The following is a 6,812-nucleotide window of genomic DNA, read 5'->3' as shown; positions in this document are numbered from 1 at the left end:
TCAAAATTGTTATGCTCAAAGAAGCTAACATGTGATTCTATTTCCATAAAATGCTATGGAATGTAAACACATCTTTAGTGAATCAAGTAGATCCAGGTTTCCTGGAGCAGGGGTACCGGATGGGATGAAGTGCAAAGAGACGTAGCAAATTTTTGGGTTGGTTTTTTTTCACCTCTTGGTTGTGGTAGTGATGTCATGGGTGTACAAAGATGTCAAAATCCATTAAACTGTGCACTTTAAATAGGTGAAGTTTACTGTACATAAATGATTTACCAAAAAAGTTGCTATTTCTGAAAAGAAGCAGCCACCTTCCTTCATTTGAACAGTCATTCTTACCCAAGAATGGCAAATGTTTTCCAAATAAGCTAGACCATGATTGTTTAAAAGGATAGCAAATAAACAACCAAAGTCTTAGAATTCTACATTATTCAAAAATTTTTTTAAAATTTTAAAATGGAATATTTTCACAGAAGTTATTATCATCTGGCTCTATTATACAAAATTCATTATTAGGCATAGATTGTTTTTATACGCTTGACACATCACTTTTATAAATATAAACCAGTTATATAGTTGGGGCAGAGAAATTTCTTTCTCAAGGTACCTAAAATGAATTCAAGGGATTTGTGGTAAAACTCAGTCATTTTTTTCAGTTTTAGAAATTTCACCTGACCAGATTGTATTTGCCTCTGGGTAGACATGACTAATAATCAAGGCCAGAGCTTGATTTTATGGATTGCAGAGTTGTAATTTCATTAAATGTTCTATATTAACAAGTCTCTTAGGCTAAGGAAAAGGTACTAAAGGGGAAAGAGTAGAACCCTGAGATATAAGATTGGGATATTTAGACATACATAATAGAGGTTGAGAAACCTGAATAATTAAATTCTCCTGAAACTCCCTTGTTTTGCAGAAAGCTCAATGCCTTTCTTTCCAAGGTAATTAGCCTTCACATGCATTAAAAAATAAACTACTGAGGGAATTCCCTGGCAGTCCAGTTGTTAGGACTCCAATCTTTCACTGCAGGGGGCATGGGTTAGACTCCTGGTCGAGGAGCTAAGCAGCACAGCCAAAAAATAAAAAAATAATAAAATAGTAAACATGATTTTAAAAAAATACTGACTGATCCTTAAAACTCTTCTCGAGACTAAACCTCAGGATCCCTCATTGCTTCCAGACCTATAAAAACTAAACACACAAAATTCAGATGGCAAAGTAAAAGTCTTTTTATGTGAGCATATAGCTTGCTTATCACTAAAAGTATTTCAGGTTCTCCTTTTCCTTTATTGGTAGAAGTCTGGGAATTCCCACAGTGGTAGGTCCAGGAGAATAAAACATAACGGTGAATTGGGCCAAATGCTCTTATAGTTAACATCACTCTGGATTGAGGATTTCATGTGATGGCTGAAGGAGCTGGAAGTGTTGTTTACAGTCTACTAAGTTGGCTAATTAAAGCCTGGACCTAAAAATGAGTATTCATTAAGTTGAAATGCCAGAACTTCCCTCCAAACTATGGTTTTAAAGTCTTTGGGAATGATCATATAATAATGGATCTTTTTTTAAAGTTTGTTCAGTCACTTCTTACCCATATCACCCAGGAAGATCTGGAGTCGGTTCTTGAAGTAAGACATTAAAAGTTGATTAGTGAGAAGACACTAGTATCCTTCAAATAATTTATGGTGCTTGTCCTTTGTAGATTCAAGTTAATGGTGATGGATGCTGCAATTAAATTTTTCCCCTGATTTCAATGGAAATAATGGGATTCAGGAGATGTAGAGGCAAAGTGGCAGTAATTAACCATCAGAAAAAAATCTTGGTGCAATTATCACAATAAATCACAGAAAGAGACTCTTAGTAGGAGTGTTGTATTATTCAAAGATCTGTAAATATATCTAACTAATCACTGGGTAACCGGGAATGAAATAGGTTGGTCATACTAAGATAATATATGGAGGAGAGAAATTCTATCTGGTGGGCAGTCCCCATTTTTTAGTGGACTTTCTGGTTTTTTTGGCCGTGCTGTGCAGCTTGTGGGATCTTAGTTCCCCAACCAGGGATTGAACCCGGGCCCTTGGCAGTGAGAGCGTGGTCCTAACCACTGGACCACCACGGAATTCCCAAATTTAATTTTTTTTTTTTTTTTTTTGGCAATCCCCATTTTTTTGAGGAAGCCCAAGCAACCCCTTGAGGGGTCATGTCTGAGTTCCCAGCTCTAGCCAGCACCAACCTGCCTGTAATATGTGTGAACCATCTTAAAAGTGGTTCCTTCTGCCCCAGTTGAGCCACTCCATCTCATACTATGTGGGTTAGTGATAAGCCACTCTCTACACCCTTTGAGTTTTATCTAGATTGCATATTCATAAGCAAAATAACTTACTTTTGCTCCTGTAAGTCATGAGGTCTTGAGGCGACTGTTTATGCAACAATAAATTACTGGAACAGGCATATTGAATTTTTCCTCTAAACTGAAAGATGCATTCCTATAACTTGTACTACCCACCGCAAAGTTATATGGCACAACTCTTAGCGTGCCTCTTTGAATTTTAGAGACAGTATATACCACATAGGGCTACATTGCACTGATCTATTTTGAAAAGCAGTTCATGGCTTGATACTAAGGCATCATAGGAACTAATGTCTAATTCTTGAAACCCCAGAGACTTTAACTGCTCATCATGAACTTGTTAATATAGTATCTGCCACATCATGGACTTGGACACATACAGTAGGAATCTATTTTTAAATGGGAATGGTATACATGAACCTGATTGCCTGTATTTCCTTCAGTTCCTGTCTCAAGCTTCATGATGAAGTCTCCACAATCAGACAACAGAGGAGAGAGAAAAAACAAAATGCATGGGTCTGGATGATGTTTGGGTTGGCTAAGCCTGCTGCACCGTATACATGTGAACACTTACATTTTCCGAGCCCTACGGAGGGGTGACTGAAGACATGGGAGAGGCGAAATCCTCCCAAAGGACAGAAACACCTGCATTTCAAATAATACACTATGCTGTTCACACGGTGTGGAAGAGAATGTGGCCTGAGGTTTGGGTCTTAACACAAGGTCAGTGATTGATGGTACAGATGACTGGACAAGGGCTTGGAAAAACAAGATAATTTAACTGGTAACATGGAGTCCTAGGGGGTTGGTCCAAAGGGTAATTGATTCTGATTATTTTGGAGGAAATTAAGTCGCTATTACAAAAGGGGAACAAGGAAGAATATTTCTGGAAATCAGGACATTCAATGAAATAACTTTTTCCCAGAGAGTTCAGGTCTATAGAAAGCTATAGCGATCCAAAAAAAGAATATCACTGGACTGAGGTACAGCGGGAGATAAGGATAAGAGGGAAAGGATGATGGAAGCAAAAAGCTATACTGACGACTAGGTAGAGACGTGGGGCTCTTACAGAGTCCGTGACTGCAGTGCCCACTGTTTCCCACCAGCTTCAGTTGTATAGAGTTCAGATTTACAGATGAACAAACAAGCTGAAAGAGGCTTCACCAATACCAAGCTTACTTAGCTTTATAAATCAAGACAGATGATGTAATTGAAAATGATAGAAGGAGGATCTTCAAAACTCCTCTCCTTCTTAAACTCAATGAGAACACTGGCAAGGCTTTGGTTAGAATCTACTTTTTCAGAACTCTAGAACTTAACTAAATCATTACAGCAATTCAGGGGGCCCTTATTTTTTAAAAATGGCTGAATTTTGGTAACAACAGCAAGCTTTGAGGTGTTTTTACTGGTCCTTATTTTCACTCCCTGTTCCCTCTCTACAGTAACCTTGAAAAACAACCACCTGTAAACATGGTGAAAATCAGCAGCCTGGCAACCGCTGGAAGAAGAGAGTAGGGTTGGGGCCGAGCTTCTTTATATGAGCACTGTCATTGTTTGAGCTGTCTGGTGGTTTCCCAGACACCACTTACAAAGTTGTCATTATTATATTCGACTCAAAGCTTATCTAAGGAGAACAAACTTTTCCGGGGGTGGGTTTTCAAGAACAATCAGAGGCAACAGTTTAATATTGTGACTGCCTGGGGAGGTGAATAATGGTTTGGGAAAACAAAAGGCTAAAGAAAAAGCTTACAGTGAACGCTAAAAAAAGATGTCCATAGAGGACTTTGAAAGGCTCTAACATATTCCTGGAAATCTAAGATACCACATGAACAATTAGGGCTGTGCCTATACGCAAACTTGTGTCCATGCACAGGGAAGAACTGAGAAGCCCTAAGCTCTTACCTTAACCCAACCTGGAAGCTCTGTGCAAGTAGAAGGTGAAGACGAAGGTGTAGTGGAACACTGCCCCGTGAGCGTCGAAGGTGGGTACCAACATGCATGTTGAATCACCCAGCAAAGACTGAGACACTTGTTAGTGTCAGGAATTTATGGAGATCTGTGTTCAATCTGACCACTAAGCTTGACCAGCAAGGTTGTCAACAGCCACACAAGATAAATAAAACAGACATCACATAATTATTTCAGAAAAGAAGCTAAACAAACAGCAATAACAAGCAGCAACAATAAAGAAGCCCTGGTGTGGAGTAGAATCTGATTTCCAGATTTGCTACATTATTTAAAAATTTTCACTGTCACAGCCAAGAAAAGCCCCGCTGACACAATGGCTAAGTATAATATGGTATCTTGGAACAGAAAAAGGACAACAGATAAAAAGTAAGGAAATTTGAATAAAATATGGACTTTAATATTAATGCATCAATATTGGTGACTTGGTTGTATTAATAATACTTAATTGGAACCAATGCACCATACTAATGTCAGATAATAATTCGAGAAACTGGGTGTGTGGTATATGGGAACTCTTACATTATTTTTGTAATGACTCTCTAAATCTAAATCTGTGCTATAGTGCAAAGTTCATTTTAAAATAAAATAAATGAGACTGCCTGAAAAAAAATTCAGACCATTTCATCTGACTTTCATTGTTAGAACTTTGACTCACACAAGTGATTAATACAGGTGTGTCTTGTACTGATCCAGGGAAATACAGTTTTCAGAAGAACATGTAGGGAAGCAGTGGTGGGAAGTAGAAGACGCCAGGTAGCAGCAGCACCCTGAGAGGACTGTTGGCTGGAGAAAAGGAAAAGGCTGCACAGTGTTGATACCACGGCCACCTCCTAGTTTTCAAGGTTCTAGTAGGTGAGAGAAAAACTCTCAGTTATTTAGAAAATATTATTTGAGGAAACTCTGATAACGGATAACAAATGTTTTGGTATTAATATGCTTAATTTTCACCTATAATATTAACACCTTATTCTCACGAACTGTTGCATGTAAATTGGTTTCCATGTAAGTTGGTAAAAATAAAAAATGGTAGAATTCTTAAAATGCAATCAACTGCTGTTCCATTTATAGGAAGTTTTTTTTAAATTTTGAGGGCACATTCAATTGGTTAACTTAAAAATAATTGGAAATTTACCAAAACCCAAAGAGAAAAATGGGAAAAAATATATGATCTGTTGGTTCAAAAATCAGCAAATTCAAATCTTTAATCAACATACATCAGTCTCACTGCAAATTTCTGGTTTTACATGCTAAAATAAAGTATCTGTTGTTAGTTGTTCCTATTAAAAGAATAGCAAGCCTGTTATTATCCAGTTGTAGAAACTGCTCTGGGAAATATTCTCATACATTGCTGAAAATATAAATATTGCACATTTTCTAGAGGGTGTAATTTCCATGTGTACCAAAGTCATTTAAACTATGCATGCCCTTTGACACCAAAATCCAAATTATAAGAATTTATATTAAGAAAATTATTTGAAAAGTGATACTGGATATATATTTTCAAATTAAAAAAAAAACCTCAGATATATATCCACAGGATATATTAATGATAGAATGTTTAGCCATTAAAAAAATGAGACATTATCAGATGCATTTAAGTGAAAAATATGATATTTTGTGAATAGAAAAAACATGAAAATAATAACGATGATAATGATAGTATTTGCTGAGTACTGACTTTGTATCAAACACTTCTGCAAATACTTAACATGTACTAAATCATACACTTCTATCTCCCCCTACCCTTACACAGTAAGATAAGTATTTTACAGAGGAGAAAACTGAGGCACAGAAAAATTAAATAACTTCTCTAAGGACACATAGCTAAAAATTGTAGCTGAGATACTAACTCAAGCAGTCAGGCTCTGAATGCCAAGGTCTGAATCACCATCCCAATAACTCTCTAGCTGCACTGAGGATGCAGAAGATGATTCAATTTGTATCACAGAGTGAACCAACAAATACAATACATGTCACTTATGTCCAGGGAACAATTTGTCATAAAAGCAAAATGGCCATTCTGCATTGGTTACACATCTGTAAGAAAAAGCTTTCTATCTCCAGTCCAAACAGAAACTTCTTTTACTCACTAATACTGAAGGCTCTGAAGTCAACCAATGAGATATATTTTATAAAGACAGAAGAGGCAATTTTTAGTTCCAATGTATCATGCATCATATGGTTTACTCTGAGTTTTGCAATATTTATTTCGTCTCTGGCTAACAGGAAAATTTCATCTTGTCAACTGGTTGTCTAGGAGCAGTATTTGATTGCTAGCTGAACTTCTGCCAAATGCTTTCCTTCACCAAAAAAGAAAAAAAATGTATGTTTGAAATAACTGTTTTATAGTTCAGTCAGCTGAGATTGTAGAGAATTCTTCTGAGCTAGGTTTAAAAAAGCGTTTGGTTTAGTAATAAGGACTTTCCCCTCTCTTGACCACAAAAGCACTCTGTGACTAGACACATGCATCTATAGGATTCAATATTGAACTAAAATTTGT

The sequence above is a fragment of the Balaenoptera musculus genome, chromosome 3 (genome assembly GCF_009873245.2).
Source record: "Balaenoptera musculus isolate JJ_BM4_2016_0621 chromosome 3, mBalMus1.pri.v3, whole genome shotgun sequence".
NCBI classification, from domain to species: Eukaryota; Metazoa; Chordata; class Mammalia; order Artiodactyla; family Balaenopteridae; genus Balaenoptera; species Balaenoptera musculus.
Note: the sequence above shows the minus strand (reverse complement) of the source record.